Below are 19,318 nucleotides of genomic sequence, written 5' to 3' on the forward strand. Positions count from 1 at the left end.
GTCGTCCCGAAGAAGTAGCGATAGTCTCACTAGACGCAGTGAAGGCCTTTGACTCGGTCAAATGGCCATGGTTGATGGCAGTCCTGAGGGAATGCAGGATGCGACCGGCATATTTGAAGTGGGCTGAATTATTATATAGTGAACCGGTTGCTCGGGTCCGGACGGGACCAATTATCTCGGAACGATGGACTCTAGGCAGAGGCACCAGACAGGGATGCCCCTGGTCCCTGATGCATATCCTGGTGCTGGAACCTCTGTCGATATACCTAAGACACCATTACAATGAAGGGGGCATTAGTATGAGAGGAGGACAGCATTTGATATCACTGTATGCTGACGATATGTTGCTGTACCTGAAATACCCTGAAGAAAACCTGCAGTATATTCTGGAAGTTTTGGAGTGATATGCAATCCTATTGGGCATAACAATTACCCAAGAAAGTCAATTATGTTCCCTCTACGCAGATATGTCAGGGTGCCACAAAGCGAGCTGCCAGTACTACAGATTGAGAGGGCGATTGACACCTTTAGATACCTGGGTGTGGATATATATCACAAAGTAGTGGATGAATATAAGAATAACACAGAGAAAGCAGTAGACAAGATTGAGCGTAATATTGCATTCTGGGCACGGTTGTGCCTGACCATGATGGGAAGAGCGGCACTGCTTAAGATGATAGCACTGCCCAGATTGCTGTACAACTTCACAAATGTTCCATACATGATAACTAACCAGTTCTGTTCTAAACAGTGGAAATTACAGAATCCATATGAACAAGCAGGGATCAGACAGCCCAATTTCGAGGTATATTACCTATTTGGCCAGCTCCAGTATGTGGCAAGGTGGCTCTCCGATGGCACCACACCAGAGTCCTGATTGCTGAGAGCGGAGTGTGCACCTTATTTTTTGAATGAGTGAATATGGGTGGCAGACCCTCCGAAGGGGAAGATGTCTACATCGCTGGACCTAGGATGGAGGATCTGCCCTTAGCAACGCTGAAAGGTGTGGATGGACAGCTGCAGAAGATTATCAGAGAACACTGGGAACCAGTGGGGTAACAACTATTGGTGATGTATGGCAAGACGGGAAGAGGATGGAATTTGATAGATTAAGAGAAGACACAAGCTTACATAGCGGACAGTATATCACATATGGTAGGCTGATGTCACTGATCAAGAAAAGGTGGTCGGAGATAGAACTAGCCCAGCAGCCAGATGTGGCCATAGAATCATTTCAGACGGTGTCAGAAGGAGGCCATGAGGTCTCTCGGATTTTCGAAATAATGATGTCTACGTTTGGGAAGGAAGTGGTACAGATGAGACAGGACTGGGAAGAAGAAGGTGGGGAAACGATAAGCAATGGGTTATGGGTGAGAATGCAAAGATATCACAAGAAAGTATCAAGGAATGCCAGATTACAACAGACATAGCTATATATCACCCACAGGGCATATATGACCCCCAAGAAAATTACTAGGTTCACAAATGCCACTACGCAGAAATGCCTGAAATGCAGGGAGGAGGATGCTGGGATGGTACATATGTTCTGGGCATGCCCGGAAATAACATGGTACTGTCCAGATATAGCGCACCTACTAGCGGAAAAAGTGATTAAATTGGAAGTGGATTTGCTGTGGGCGTGCATGGTGGGGGGATTTGCAAGACTGCACGTATCTAAGCATGTGAGCATACTAAAAGACCTGGCTCACATCATGGCTAAGCGCAGGATAGCGATGGGCTGGAAGGCAAGCATGAGACCGAATGTGGAAACCTGGTGGCGGGACATCCTGAAGTGGGCAGATGCAGAAACAGTGGTGTGGAGGGAAGCGGTGGGTAATGGGGGTGAAATGGAAGCAGTGACACTTACAGCTTGGCAACATCTAGTTGTGTCGCTATCGGGCGCAGGACTTGAGGAACCTGAAACATATAGCTCCTCGGAAAGTGAAGGAGAGGTAATTAACATGAGTTAAATGAGAGATGTGGTGGACTGCGAGACTCTGTAGGGGTGCTGGGGTGGGATGGGGCAAAGTTGGTAATTGTTTGTTTTGAGCACTGTGTTTGAGTGCATTGTATGTTATTTGTTATGAAAATCAATAAAATAATTAAACAAATAAAATAAAAATAAAAACTTCTTAATCTATTAAAGAATGTACTCATACTGGAGTGATGCTGTTAATACAGGAACCTACTCAAACATAAACCTAGGCAATGGCTGCAGCATGCACCATAGAAATACAAAATTTATAATCTTGTAAATTTGAATAGTAAAATAATGAATGCTACCTTATCAGAGTTTTGAGTAATGTTAAAAATGTAATAACTGGCTAACAATTCAACACTTACTACACACGTGTGCTAGTGCAAACAATACATATGAAGACTCACAATGCATACAAATCAGAGGCAGATACAGGGACACTAAAGTAAGGAAAAAAGAAACAGCATCAGCAGACCATGTTAATAACATTAAAGTTTATCTTCATGTATAACAAAGTAATTGTCTGTTTGAGGCCTTCTTATTGCCGCATATAAGTGCACCATTAGCTGAGACCAAACCCTAAGCAAAGTACTTTAAGAACATACGTCAAGTTTAATGTTTAGCTATATAGCACCTTTCGAATTGTATTATTATTTCTGTCAGTGAACAAAACCACCTGTCCTAGATATGTCAGTGAAAAAAAAACAAGTGGGCCAGATATGTGATGTCATCAGTGATGTCATCAATACGTTTGGGATGTCGTCTTTGATGTCCTGGGTGTTAGCCCTAGCAGTGCACAGTTGTGGCGCAAGTTATGGATGCTTAGCTTACCGTAACTGGCAAATTTCTGAAGTTTTTTCAGAGGTTGTTCGGTTTTACTTGTAACCATACTGAAGTGGGCCGCAACAAGGGTAATATAATAGTCAGGGAACGGCGGTTATAATTATAAATATATATTTAATCATACATATAAAGTTACATGGAAAGATAAAGGAGGGAGACAGCTTGTAGCACCGAGAGCTGGTCGGTTATCTCTTCTAGAACTCTGATGAGCCCTGGGTTCTTAGTGTTCTGATTCTCCGTGCCATGATGTAATCAGGCATGTCCCATAGAGATCAGGCAGCCTCCATCAGTATGGTAGATACTACACATCTCCTTTCCTTTATATTGTTCACAAACTATATGCAAGAAACTCATGGAACAAAGTTTTTTAGCTGGTTCATGTAAACTCCACATAGTCCTCCATCCTTTTCGGCAAACGATACGATCTGCCAGATCTGGACATGCATCCACCATGTCTGGAGATGGTTGGCAAGGAAAATTGAAGTTGCTCAAAATTGCTATCACCTTTCTTCTCAACAGCACTACCACATTTCTTCACACCACTGCTTAAATTTCTAGAAACTTTACCCTCTCTGACTATATCTTGACCTACATTACCCTTAGCCTTCTTGTTAAAATCATTACTTTCACACATCCAAATTCTTTCTACATTCCATATCCTTTTATCCTCTGTCCTAACAGCATGACGAAAAGCCTCTATAACCCTAATGGGATTGGACCATTTGCATGGTCCATTTCTTAGAGCAGGAGGAAGTAACACCTTGACCAACTTACCAACAGCTGTAGACATATCATACTTGTTGCTATGTACTTTCTTATCATAGTTTATCTTGTTTCTCTTTTGCGTTTCCCTAATTTTGTCTTTTGCATTGACTAAATTCCTTTCTATTTCCTTATTCTCCTTTACAAGCCAAATGGGAGCTAACTTGGTGTTTGCTTTTCTTCCCCTACTATACTCAAAGGGAGAAAGACCTGTACTGGTGTGTGGGGTAAAGCGATGGTCAATTACTTTCTCCCTGACAGCATCCTCCCAATCTATCCCATTAGCCCAAGCCATTCTGATGGTTTCTTTCAAGAATTTATTAAAGCGTTCTACTAATCCATTAGTTTGGGGATGGTAAATAGAACTAGTCTTGTGCTCAATGGCAAATTTTTTACAGAATTCTGCCACTTCTTTAGACTTAAATTGAGTACCGTTATCGGAAAGAATACTTCCCGGATATCCTTCCCTCTCACATACATTTGATAAAAATTCAACTACGGTTTTACCCGTGATACTAGAGGCAATCAAAATCTCTGCCCACCTGGCGAGGAGATCTATGACTACTAAACAATATTTTTGTACACCCTTGCAACATATGGGACCTAAAATATCCATGCTTATATCTCTCCAAACACTATTGGGAATGTCAGTAATAACCATTGGTTGTCTGGAACCCACGCATCTTTTTTCATCATCACAACAAAGGATACAATCCCTAATAAATCGCTCAATTTGCAGGTCGCAACCAGGCCACCAATAGTCGTTCCTAATTCTTTGTTTGGTCTTTATCACTCCTTGATGACCTTCATGACCCAGTTCTATAATCTTCAAACGCAGATCCGTCGGAGGGATGACCTTATCTCCTCTCATTACAAAATCACCATGAACATGCAGTTCATCTGCAACAGGCCAAAAAACACTGAACCCGGCCTCTTCAAATTTTGATTTCTTCATAAAACCTTGGCTTTGAATTAATTCTTTCAATTTCTTGATGTTATCATCGTTTGACTCAGCACAATCCCAAACATCCTTGGAGATGGAAGAAGTTTCCACACAAAAGACAACTTCCATATCTTCATCTTCATCAACAATCTCAGAAATGTTAGTCAATCGAGATAAGCAATCAGCAGACACATTCTTAATTCCTGGAACATATATCACAGTATAGTTGAACTCTTGCAACATCATTACCCATCTTCTCATCCTGTTGGAAACTTTATTAAGACCTTTTGACATGAATACTTGAGTTAAAGGCTTATGATCGGTTCGGAACTCAACTTGGTTTCCCCATATAAAGCTTCTAAACTTGTCAACTGCCCACTTAATAGCTAAAGCTTCCTTCTCTATAGTGGCATATGAAGTCTCTGCTCCCTTAAGCAATCTTGATGCAAAAGCAATTATTGCTTCCTGACCATCCTTCTCTTGAGACAACACAGCTCCCAAGCCTATGTTACTGGCATCTGTAGTGATGATAATCTTGTCATTGGTACAAAAATTCTTTAATGCAGGAGCAGAATTTATCGCATTTTTTATAAAACTGAATTCACTTTCACATTCCACGTTCCATTCAAACGATTTTCTCTTAAGTGCCTCTCGTAATGGGACGGTGTGGATGGCAAAATCCTTGACAAATTTTGAGTAATACTCAGCCATACCAATGAATGTACGAATCTCATGTTTGTTATTCGGACTCGGCATCCCCACAATGGTATTGACCAATTGTGGTTTTGGAAAAATCCCTTCTGCTGTAATTTTATGTCCTAAATATTCAATTTCTGTGCAATTTATCTTGCATTTGTCCTTGCTTAATGTCATTCCTGCATCACATAATTGTTGACATACATATAATAACCTCTTGTCATGTAGTTGTTGAGTGACGGCATGAATCAATATATCGTCTTGAAAACAAATCACTCCTTCAGTATTCTTGAACATGCTATACATAACCTTCTGGAAAACTGACGCTGCCGACACCAATCCAAAAGGCATTCTTTTAAACTGATACAACCCATCAGGAGTTATGAAAGCAGTCAGTTTCCTTGAATTTCTGTGTAATTTAATCTGATTGTAGGCGGAAGATAGATCTAACGTTGAAAATATTTTAGAGGGTCCAATAGTAGAAACAATTTCTTGTATATTTGGTAAAGGATGGCGATCAGGTATGACACATTTGTTCAACTCACATAAGTCAACACAAATTCTAAGTTTTCCTGATTTTTTTCTAATAACAACAAGTGGAGAAACCCATTCGCTGGCAACAATACTTTCTATAATTCCATCTTCTTCCATCTTCTTTATCTCCTTACTGACTTCTTCTCTTACAGCTAAAGGAATGCTTCTTAATCTTTGGGCTATCGGTTTTTGATCTGGTTTGAGTAATATCTGATGAGTATATCCTTGGAGACATCCTATCTTATCTCGGAAAACCTGTATCAAACCAGATTTACGTATCACATCACTGCCATTAGTCAATTCAGAATTGCCACTACTTATAGACAAAACTGATTCTTCACTGGTGGAATCCACTTTCACTCGTAATTTGCTCTGGTGAGTCCAGCTGAGTAGGGCAGTTTTCCCTTCACCAGTGATATATATCTTGCCCTTGGCAGTTCTGTTCTTAAATTTCAATTTTCCCCAATGCCAACCGATGACATTGATCTTCACACCTCCATAAGCTCTTGGATTGATATCCGTTTCATGTAAATACTCATGTTTATTCTTGTTCCACAATTGTCTTGGTAGAAGTGTATATTTTGCACCAGTATCAATCATCATACATACTTCATTGCCATCAATGGACACCATAGCCCTGGGACTTTCCAACACCTCTTCATCATCATCATCAGTTATGGTACACACGCACTCCTCTTGAAGTTCCTTCTCACTGCAATCACTATCCGAATTGTCTCCTATCCAGTTCATGGCATTATCACGTGATCTGCAACATTTAGAGAAGTGACCTTTCCCTTTGCATTTATTGCAAATGATTTTCAATGCTGGACAATCTGGATCATCAGCCCAATGATTCACGTTGCCGCATCTGTAACACCTTCCCTGGTGTTTTTTTTCCAGTTTCTTTAATCCATTCTCTGGACTGTTTTTCTTAGAGGGTTGATATGATAAACTTTTTTGACCATATTTGCTTGATCTTTTGTCAGATCTCAACAAATTGCACTGTTTGGTGACAGATCTCCTCTTAAAGGTATTATCCTTGATCATGGAAATTGACTCCTCCTCAGGTGCATCATGCATTTTACTATTGCTGCTTCCTATTTTTACTTGTTTCATCTTGTTATCCAATTCTTTGACACACTCTTCCGTGTGTTCTACTTCTTTTGCCACTCGGAGAACGGTGTCAAGGGAAGGATCACTTTCCGACCACAATCTTTCCCTCACTTTGCTACTGCGACACTCTAACATAAATTGGTCTCTGAGTCTCTCATCCAGTTGCTCATTGAAATTGCATGACTTTGATAATTTCCTTAATGCAGTGACAAACTTTTCCACACTTTCTCCCTCCTCCTGTGTGCGTTTGCCAAACTTGTAACGTTCCAAAATTATGCTTACTTTCTTTTCAAAGTGTTTGTCAATATTTTTTACAGCTCGCTGGTATTCATTTAGGTCCACACTCTCCTCATCTGGTAATTCTGGAAGTGTTTCATATTTTTCTTGTCCAACAGGACCTAAACAGTGCAAGAGTAATGACTTTCTCTTCTCTGCACTACAATTGGGACCACAAATCACTCCTGCATAATGTTCAAAGGACTTTATCCACCTCTTCCAAGGTAGAGCAGGTTCATCAGTGCTAGGCATAAAGAAAGCAGGTGGAGGCACACTGCTAAATGCCATGATAAGTTATGTTTATTAAATAGTGTATGATGATTCAGTTAAGACTCCGTAAGATGCAAAGCTGTGCAAGTTCAAGGTCAGCTTGAATACTGTGCATAGGGTACAGTAATGTCCAGACAGCGTGCAATGCACAGAGCTTTTATGCAGGATCCTTGCAAGTTTGTCTGTGTTTACTATTGATAGAGTAAAGTTAGCTAAATACCCCTTTTCTCATTTTCTTCTCAATAGGGAAATGGGTCCTTATTATAATTCAGTAGGTAAGTATTCAACTTGTGAGATGGGTATCTTAAAGTATTCCATGAATCTGCCTTGAGACAAAGTAGTTTCAGCACTTTCACTGCACAAAAGAAACAGAGGCTTGCATATGGAAAACGGCGTACTGTGCCTTTAAAGATGCCTTCTCCCTTCAGCGCATTCACGCATGCGCGAAATTCGATGAGATATGTAAACAGAAGAAGCCGACGGGAAACGCTGAGAAGATTCAGCGATGTGTGGCACAGCCCAGCCACATCAAACGACTTTCATACGTCGCATATGCCAAGGAACGATTGAAATGCGGTACTAGCACGAAACGTTTGATAGAAAATAGGAAGAGAAACGTCACCTTCAGGAACACAAAAACGGGGCCGCTACTACGCTCGGGCATGAGCGGAGCGGCTCCGTACACATCAAAAGAGCCATCCTCGTCGCCATTTGAAGTGGGCCGCAACAAGGGTAATATAATAGTCAGGGAACGGCGGTTATAATTATAAATATATATTTAATCATACATATAAAGTTACATGGAAAGATAAAGGAGGGAGACAGCTTGTAGCACCGAGAGCTGGACGGTTATCTCTTCTAGAACTCTGATGAGCCCTGGGTTCTTAGTGTTCTGATTCTCCGTGCCATGATGTAATCAGGCATGTCCCATAGAGATCAGGCAGCCTCCATCAGTATGGTAGATACTACTGTTAGCCCTAGCAGTGCACAGTTGTGGCGCAAGTTATGGATGCTTAGCTTACCGTAGCTGGCAAATTTCTGAGGTTTTTTCAGAGGTTGTTCGGTTTTACTTGTAACCATACCATCCCTTTAACACATTCTTTCATTGAATTTCATAGGTTTCTATAAGTTCTATAATCATACATATAAAGTTACATGGAAAGATAAAGGAGGGAGACAGCTTGTAGCACCGAGAGCTGGACGGTTATCTCTTCTAGAACTCTGATGAGCCCTGGGTTCTTAGTGTTCTGATTCTCCGTGTCATGATGTAATCAGGCATGTCCCATAGAGATCAGGCAGCCTCCATCAGTATGGTAGATACTACTGTTAGCCCTAGCAGTGCACAGTTGTGGCGCAAGTTATGGATGCTTAGCTTACCGTAACTGGCAAATTTCTGAGGTTTTTTCAGAGGTTGTTCGGTTTTACTTGTAACCATACCATCCCTTTAACACATTCTTTCATTGAATTTCATAGGTTTCTATAAGTGCAACTTAACCATAAAGTCTCTTTAAAAGAGTTTTATCAGTTAATATATATATATAATGAAAAAACTTTTTTAAAGAGACATTATGGTTAAGTTACACTAATAAAAACCTATGAAATTAAGTTAAAAAAAACGTTGTTAAAGGGAAGTTATGGTTCCAAGTAAAACCGAAAACCCCCTGAAATTCGCAAGTTATGGTAAGCTAAGCAACCATAACTTGCTCCACCACCGTGTATTGCTAAGACTAACACCCACGACATCCAAATGATGGGCGGGGGGTGGGTGAGAATGGGAGGGAGACACTGGGCAGGAGCGGGGGGCAGCGGGGTCAGGAGGGAGACATGGGCATGAGCGGGGAGTGGGAGGTACAGGAGGGAGACACGGGGCATGAGCGGGGGGTGGGGGGAAACGGGAGGGAGACACGGGGCATAAACAGGGGGTGGGGGAATGGGAGGGAGACGACGGGACAGGAGCGGCGGGGTAGGGGAGAACAGGGGAGACACGGGACATGAGAGGGGGTGGGGTGGAAATGGAGGGAGTCAAAGGTCATGAGCGGGGGTGGGGGGAACAGGGGAGACACGGGGCATGAGTGGGGGGTGGGGGGTACAGGAGGGAGACACGGGGCATGAGCGGGGGGTGGGGGGAACGGGAGGTAGACACGGGGCATGAGTGGGGGTGGGGGGAACGGGAGGGAGACACGGGGCATGAGCAAGGGGTAGGGGGGAACAGGGGAGGCACGGGGCATGAGCGGGTTGTGGGGTGGAACAGGGGAGACACGGGGGATGAGCGGGGGTTGGGGGGAACGGGAGACAAACACGGGACACAGGGCATGAGCGGGGGGAACGGGAGGGAGACACGGGGCATGAGCGGGGGTGGGGGGGAACAGGGGAGACCGGGGCATGAACGGGGGGGTGAGGGGAACAGGAGGGAGACACGGGGCATGAGCGGGGGTTGGGGGGGTAAGGGAGGGAGACACAGGGCATGAGCGGGTTTGGGGGGAACGGGAGGTAGACACGGGGCATAAGCGGGGGGTGGGGGAAAACGGGAGGGAGACACTGGGCATGAGCGGGGGGTGGATGGTACAGGACGGAGACACAGGGCATGAGCGGGGGCTGGGCGGTACAGGAGGGAGACACGGGGCATGAGCGGGGGTGGGAGGAACGGGAGGGAGACACGGGACATGAGTGGGGGGTGGGGGGTACAGGAGGGAGACACAGGGCATGAGCGGGGGATGGGGGGTACAGGAGGGAGACACGGGGCATGAGCGGGGGGTGGGGGGATGGGAGGGAGACACGGGGCATGAGCGGGGGGTGGGGGGGAACGGGAGGGAGATGCGGGGCATGAGCAGGGGTAGGGGGGAACAGGGGAGACACGGGGCATGAGCGGGGGATGGGGGGTACAGGAGGGAGACACGGGGCATGAGCGGGGGGTGGGGGGGAATGGGAGGGAGACACGGGGCATGAGCGGGGGGTGGGGGGAACGGGAGGGAGATGCGGGGCATGAGCAGGGGTAGGGGGGAACAGCGGAGACACGGGGCATGAGCGGGGGTGGGGGGAAAAGGAGGGAGTCAAAGGGTATGAGCGGGGTGTGGGGGGAACAGGGGAGACATGGGGCATGAGCAGGGGGTGGGGGGAACAGGGGAGAAACGGGCATGAGCGGGGGGTGGGGGGAACAGGAGGTAGACACGGGACCCAGGGCATGAGCGGGGGGTGAGTTGAATGGGAGGGAGACACAGGGCATGAGCGGGGGTGGGGGGAAATGTCAGATAGACACGGGGCATGAGCGGATGGTGGGGGTAACGGGAGGTAGACACGGGGCATGAGCAGGGGTGGGGGGGAACGAGGGAGACACAGGGCATGAGCAGGGGGTGGGTGGAACAGGGAGACACAGGGCATGAGCGGGGGTGAACAGGGGAGACATGGTGCATGAGCGGGGAGTGGGGGGAACAGAGGAGACACGGTGCATGAGCGGGGGGTGGGGGTACAGGGGAGACACGGGGCATGAGCAGGGGGTGGGGGGAACAGGGGAGACATGGGGCATGAGCGGGAGTAGGGGGAATGGGAGGAAGACATGGGGCATGAATGGGGGGTGGGGGGAACAGGAGGGAGACACGGGACATGAGCATGGGGTGGGGGTGTACAGGAGGGCGACACGGGGCATAAGCAGGGGGTGGGGGTACAGGAGGGAGACACAGGGCATGAGCGGGGGTGGGGGGAACATCAGGTAGAAACGGGGAATGAGTGGGGGGTGGGGTGGAAGAGGAGGGAGACACGGGGCATGAACGGGGTGCAGGGGAAAAGGAGGGAGACACAGGGCATGAGAGGGGGGTGGGGGAACAGGGGAGACACAGGGCATGAGCGGGGGGTGGGGGGAACAGTGGAGACACGGGGCATGAGTGGGGGGTGGGGGGGTATGGGAGGGAGACATGGGGCATGAGTGGGGGGCGGGGGGGAAAAGGAGGGAGACACGGGGTATTAGCGAGGGTGAGGGGAATGTCAGGTAGACACGGGCCATGAGCGAGGGGTGGGGGGAACAGGGGAGACATGGGGCATGAGCGGGGGTGGGGGTCAAAAGGAGGGAGACATGGGGCATGAGCGGGGGTGGGGTGGATCAGGGGAGACACGGGGCATGAGCGGGGGGTGGGGGGAATGGGAGGGAGACACTGGGCATGAGTGGGGGGTAACAGGGGAGAGACAGGGCATGAGTGGGTGGTTGGGGGAAAGGAGGGAGACACGGGGCATGAGCGGGGGTGGGGGGGAAAAGGAGGGAGACACGGGGCATGAGCGGGGGATGGTGGGAACGTCAGGTAGTCATGGGGCATGAGCGGGGGGTGGGGGGAACGGGAGGGAGAAACAGGGCATGAGGAGGCATGGGGAGAATGGGAGGAAGACACGGAGCATGAGTGGGGGTGAGGGGGGTACAGGAGGGAGACACGGGGCATGAGCAGGGGGTGGGGGGTACAGGAGGGAGACACGGGCATGAGCTGGGGGTGGGGGTTTACAGGGGAGACACGGGGCATGAGTGGGGGGTGGGGGAGAACGGGAGGAAGACACGGGCATGAGCCGGGGGTGGGGGGAACAGGGGAGACACAGGACATTGAGTGGGGGATGGGGGGAACTGGAGGGAGACACGAGGCATGAGCGGGGGGTGGGGGGAACAGGGGAGACACGGGGCATGAGCGGGTGGCGGGGGGAACGGGAGGCAGACACGGAGCATGAGCGGGGGGTGAGGGGGTACAGGAGGGAGACACGGGGCATGAGCGGGGGTGGGGGGGTACAGGAGGGAGACACGGGGCATGAGCGGGGTGTGGGGGAGAATGGGTGGAAGATACGGGGCATGAGCGGGGGTGGGGGGAACAGGGGAGACACTTGGCATGAGCAGGGGGTGGGGGAATGGGAGGAAGACACAGGGCCTGAGCGGGGGTGGGGTGAAGGGGGGGGAGACACGGGGCCTGAGCTGGGGGTGGGGGGAACAGGGGAGACATGGGGCATGAGCGGGGGGTGAGGGGGAACGGGAGGGAGACACGGGGCATGAGCTGGGGGTGGAGGGGAACAGGGGAGACACAGGGCATGAGTTGGGGGTGGGGGGAACGGGTGGGAGACATGGGGCATGAGTGGGGGTGGGGGATTGTGAGAGAGACATGGGGCATGAGCAGGGGTCGGGGGAACAGGGGAGACATGGGGCATGAGCGGGGGGTGGGGGGAATGGGAGGAAGACACGGGGCATGAGCGGGGGTAGGGGGAACAGGAGGAAGACACGGGGCATGAGCGGGGGGTGAGTGGGAACAGGGGAGACACAGGGCATGAGTGGGGGGTGGGGGGAACAGGGGAAAAACGGGGCATGAGCAGTGGCTGGGGGAACGGGAGGGAGACACGGGACATGAGCGGGGGTGGGGGAACAGGGGAGACACATTGCATGAGTGAGGGGTGGGGGGGAACAGGGGAGACACGGGGCATGAGCGGGGGTGGGGTGGACAGGAGGGAGACACGGGGCATGAGCGGGGGTCAGGGGACAGGAGGGAGACACAGGGCATGAGCTGGGGTTGGGGGGACAGGAGGGAGACACGGGGCATGAGCGGGGGTGGGGGTAACGGGAGGAAGACACGGGCATGAGCGGGGTGGGGTAACGGGAGGAAGACACGGGGCATGAGCTTACTATGCAGGCGGCAGATCCCTCTCCTCGGCTCTCATGCAAACGATAAACAAAGATGGCAGGCGTCTTTCAAAATACGACGCACTGCACGCTTCACTGCAGCCAATGGGAGAGCACGTCACATGTCTGCGGACATCACTCAAGCCGCTTGCCCAATCCCTGTCCTGTCCGCAGGGCGAACAGTGAAGTGTGTCCGCAAAGCGGACACAGATATCACTAATGTTTTTCACTTACATTTTTGACATTTTAAAAAAAAAAAACTACTGGAAGGATTTACACCAAATTTTAAAAAAGCACGCTTTTCGGGACCAGGCCGCCGCTCCTGCCGCAAATTTGGTGTAAATACGTCCAGCGGTTTGGGCTGTAGGCGTGAGCAAATTTTTTTCCCATTATGTCTTTGGGAAAAAAATTGTTGTTTTGGGACCCGCCCCTATAACTTTGCCCCCTCCCGGTCTCCTTCCTTGGGAAGGAAGCATACACATTACGGACCTGATTCATGGAATAATCTGCGCTGAAAATAAGATACTTGCGCACCAAGTCGCATGCGAGTCCCCGTTCATCGATTCATGAAACAGAATGCACAGGGATTACTCGGGATATGCGAGGAATCCGTGCCGGTCCACCACGTCACTGCGACCCAATGACGGCTTGCACAAGACCCCAAGAGAAGGGCCATCCGGGCCTGAGCAGTGGGCAGAACATGTGGAATGAGGAAGAACAAGTGAAAATATGGCCATTGCGTTGGACATACCACTGTCAAATAATCGCAGCACCCATACGCATGCAAAACAAACAAATTCATTGAATTGAACAGGGAACAACGGGGTGCGAAAAAGCACATACAAATCCAGAAACACATACGCCACTCAATAGTAGGTCTAAATGTCAATGCAGACACTAACAAATGCATAAAAAGCATGCACGCTCACCAAACGCACGGATACAGCCACGATGAATGCACCATTTGTTGCAGCACTCATCCCGGGACATCTATGGTGGAGGAGGATGTCCAGGGCTCGGATCATTCACCCAAGAACCAGCCTTTTTGGGATGCCTGATGACCTGATGCCTGATGCCTGATTGCAGGTATATGTTCCCAACCATATCATCCTAGACCTGGTCATGGTGTGGGAAAATGAACTCACATCATCCATCATGTGCTCCCAAGCACTGAGCCCCTTGCACAAGGTGCTCACTGTTCTGCATTTTTTGTTCACTGGCTCATTCTAGCGGACCATTGCCACAGTAGCTGGCACCTCCAAGGCCGCACAGTCTCGCTGCTTACAGCAGGTGTTTGCAATTATAACTGCACATCCTTCTGTCCGCCGGCATATCTATATTCCCAGAACACCGGCAGAAAGACACACAGTGGTTCAGGATTTCTATGGGGTGGTCCTCTTCCCAAAAGTACAAGGTGCCATTTATTGCACTCATGTTGCTCTACGTCCATCTAGAGCAAGAGAGCACATCTACTGAAACCGGAAACATTGACACTCCATCAATGTTCTGCTTATGTGTGGTGCCAAGGGCATCATTACTGAAGTGTATGCCAACTATCCAGTTAGCACACATGATAGCTACATCTTCAGGATGTCCCTGCTACACTGTGCCCTGAAATCTGGGAAGCATGGCAACACATGGCTCATTTGTGAGTATGAATGGCCATGTGCGTGCATGCATGTTGCACACAGACCAAAAGACACTGTAAACAAATGACAATGACAACCATTCTCACCTCTACAGAGGACAGTGTCTACCCTCTGAACACATACATGATGACACCCATATGCAACCCCAACACACCTGCCTAGGTAAGGTACCACACTGCCCGTACTGCAGCTCAGGGCATAGTGGAGTGCACATTTGGAGTGCTCAAGTCAAATTTCCGTTCCCTTGACCACTCTGGTGGTGGGTTGCTATTTGCACCATGAGTAGTCTACAGGATCATTGTGGCATCATGAGTCATGCACAACATTGCATAATGGTGTGGCGTCCCAGTGGACATGTTGGTGGCACACCATCCACACCCACAGGCACACTGCTTGCATATGGCTGGGCAAAGGTCATGTGTAGAAGCTGCACGTACCCAGCTTGTGCAATCTTTTTTCACCTAAAATCCTTTCCCTGTGGAGTGCACACAATCCTGCCAAATCCCAGGTGCCATTCAATGAGGACAATGGGCCAATCCACTGTGCCCACAAAACCACCCTGAGAAAGTGCCCATGGAAGTGCAATGTGTGTGCATCCCTTAGCACTAAATGACATTTAATTCTGTGTTTCCAAAAGATACACATTGTAGAGGGACGGCACCACTACCACCGTGCCAACCATTTAATGAAATCACCCTTTTGGCAACAAAAACATCCCATATGTTATGTCAAAGGATATTTATACCATGCACTATCACAACTGTAGGGGTCCCCTGGCACTCTGGCGAATCTGACTAACTAAGATACCAGTCAAATGTGGAAGCAGCGATAAATCTTGAAACATCATGTCTGAGCTGCAAGCCATACCTGGCCTAAAAAAGTAACATGGATTCAAAATACAACAAGCACAATGGCATAAAGCTGCACACATAACCTAGAATGTGCATGATGCACACAAGCATGTCCCTATTGTGGGGCGTAGAAAAGCAGTGCAGTAAAGATGCACATGTTACTCAATCTGGCAACATGGCCACAATAAACCTCATCCCCAAAACTACAATTAACAAGGGCCAATAGACAACTGTGACAAAGAGGGCCACCCACCAGAATTGCCACATCCAGGAATGCAGAAATTAATGTAGCCATTCCACAAACAATCAAGATAAATGCACATCTTACCTGTCCCCTCGGCATGCAGTTGACAGTCAAATAGCCATCATTACCTGACAGAAGGATCTGCAGACAAAGAACAAAAAAAGTGCAGCTAACACATCCATGCACCCAAAAACTCAAGATCCACAGGCCCCCCTCAGTGACACACAGCACATGGAAACAACAACTCACAAGACAACCATCAACATGTGCCTCAGCACACATGCAGCAACACCTGCACACTGCATGCAAATCAAACACACAAAACATACACCCTGGTAAACAAAGACAACTTGTACACTGCCGGTCACGCTGAATGACAAGCAGCAAATGTGCTTGTCACATATACCCATTCAAAAGACAATGGCACATAAACAACACACACATCAGTGAAGATGCTACATGAACATGGGAAGACATCACATATGCAGATAATTGATCCCCCAAAAAAGCAGGGACACCCTTGGGAGACTACCAAAGACATGACAGGCATGCCATCACCTGTGTAGTATCGGGACAGTGCACTGAACACAATCGTGGGAGCCCATGATGCAAAGCACAAGCATGCAAGTAAACAAATACCTCTTTCACTCCAGGCAGGATCATGATTGACGCAGCAATTCACAGAGGTCGATATCAGACAACAAGGCTGGCCACCAAGGCAACTGCCATGCAAAGCATAAGCCAACAAGAAAAAGCAATGTAATACTGCAAGCAATGATAAATGCATGCTAAATGTAGGATGCAAAGTAAAAGTGCACGCACAATGCAGACTTCATTGCAATAGCATACAATTAGTTCATTTGTGCATTCAATTGAATGCAGCAGTACCATGCACCCAGCTGTGGTCAACTTGAAGCTGTAAACACCATAGTGCAGCATGCATGGGACATGTATGGTAAAACACCAACACCACAAAATATAATGTACACAAGATAGCATCCCAAAAATGTGCATCAATGGTTACATGGCTATGGCTCGTAACTGGGGCTGCATACCATAATTTGGGAAACCTAAGCAAGAGAGGCCAAATGTGCCCTCAACCCATTACCCCACACAACAATTCAAGGTGTGTGAAGTGTCACTCAGTACACATGGACAAAGTGCAATGAGACACACACCAGTTCAACCATCACCACTTGTCACAGGCAACACACAGCCGGCCCTTTCACCCATTCCCAACCACCCAAGAAAGGCCCACACAGATGGAACTCCCACAATTTTGAATATGAAACCAGTGGCCCCAGCAATTCATAGAAACAACACCATGCACAGACCTATCACCAGAACCAGAACCACACCCTGTGAAACATGCACCCATGAAGTAGTACTGGTGCCCCACAAGACAAGTCAATCCAAAATGATCACACACAGTACAAGACTCCCAGGCAAACACCACACAACACAAGTGTCTGCAAATTCCCAACACTTATCTGCACAGGGTACCCACCTGCCTTGCATACATTGCAAATCATCGGGAGACACATCCTTTAAATGCAATGACATGCATAGCAACAACAGAAGGAACATGCACATCCATGACAACACATGAATGGATCCAGAAAATATGCAGAGAACACCCACTGCAGAAGTAGCAGAAGCACCACAGGGTGCAAGAGGGTGCAAGGACATAAATTGTGATCTGCCCATGAGTGCATCATTGCACAACAGAGTGAGGGAGAGATAGTGACAGTGAGAGAGAGGCCTAGTCGAACACACATCAAGGAGTAAACTACCTGGATTACAGACAGCCAACGACATGCACTACACCACAGTAGGCGTATCCATAGATGAATTCACTGAGGGAGGTAACACAGTGACTTGAGCACCACTTAAAAAAAAAACATCCTGGCATGGGAGCATGTGAAGCACATATAAGTAAAGCTAGACATGCAGCGCAGCAAATAAGTGAAACAATGATGCATGCTCAACAATAGAGTGCTCATGCTTACCCACTGACTGCTCGGGCATGGTGTGAATCCTGCATCACCTTCACCAGGAACTATGTCTCCAAATAGTGACAGGAGGGCCATTGCCTGGTGGAGGGCATGAGGAGCATGGGTGTCAATGGGTGGTGGGTGTCTCCCCCAGAACAGCAGTCACTGCCACATCACGGATTACTGAAACAACATGGGAGAAGACATTACAACAGGCATAGTGATGTACCATTCACACCACACACATGCGCAAGGATACACTGAATGCATCATTACCTGCACAAGCCATCCTGTGCACCACCATGCAAACATGCAAGTTGACCTGCTAGTCCACCACTGCAAAGGCCAAGGCCTTCAGAAGTCAGCTGCACAAACCAAGGTAAAAATGACAATAAATGTAAAATAAAACCTGGAAAGGGCAACTCAAAAATAACATAGCAACATCTGGGCCTGGGGTCAACAAAAGCATCACCAAATTAACTAAAAGATCAAAAATGTCCATCATGGACCGGGAAGGTGGGGGTGTCCACAGAGGAGTGGGAGGTGCAGGGTGCATGACAACGTCTGCATGGCTATGGAGGACCGGGAGGCATGTCTGTGCTGGCACTACCATCCTGTGTTGAATCTGAAGGTGGAATTGGCATTGGAGGCTCACCATGCTGTACCCTGGCCTGGTCCTCAGTGGCAGCCACCATGCGTGACACTGATGAAAACACAAGCAGACCGAGGGCTTGGAGGTCACTATGCACAACCTCACGGGTTGCATGGATTTCCTCTGAGATTGTCTACCTCGATGATAACATCTCCTGGCGGAACAGTCTTCGGCTGGTTTTATGTTCCTCATGGATTTCAGCCCTGTGGGCCAACAACTCATGCCTCAGGGCTTCTTCCATGTGTGCCCAACCCTCTGTAAGCAGGGATGCCTGCAGGTCCTGCAGATCTTTCTGTCGGCCCCTGAAGTTGACCTCCATACGCAGCCAGTGGGAGCAGCATGTGGATGGCATGACCTGCAGCTGTTGCTCTACCTGTGTTGCTGGGGGATCCATGCCCTCATCCAAACTCTCATAGGCAGCACCCTGTCTGTGTGTGGAACACAACATCTGCTGCTCAACTCTGTCTGCCCAGTCTGCACTGTTACAAGGGAGCATGGCCCATGCTGTGATGCCCCTGTCCCTGGCTCCAGGACTGCAACACTCCCTTAGACATCTGTCCCAGGACCAAAAACCAATACATGGGAGTGTGGCCGTGCAGCTGTAACCACCATAAATGGGTGTGCCACCACTGACTGGCCTTGTGAAGGCACCTGACCCACTGCAGACTCAGAGGTCCCAACTGCTCCATTCATTGGTGCACTCAACTCTGCCAGCATTGAAGACTGCACATCCAGTTCAGCATGAGAGCTAATTGAGTCCAAAGAGTCAGAAGTGTCTGCAGCATGGCTCAGGATGGTCTGTAGCATGAGTGGGTTCTCACAGCCTGACATGCCACGCCCTCCACTGGTGGTCTGAAGCATCACAGACTCTTCTTCCT

Source organism: Ambystoma mexicanum, chromosome 3q (genome assembly GCF_040938575.1).
Source record: "Ambystoma mexicanum isolate Mex_15411 chromosome 3q, UKY_AmexF1_1, whole genome shotgun sequence".
In the NCBI taxonomy this organism is placed as follows: domain Eukaryota; kingdom Metazoa; phylum Chordata; class Amphibia; order Caudata; family Ambystomatidae; genus Ambystoma; species Ambystoma mexicanum.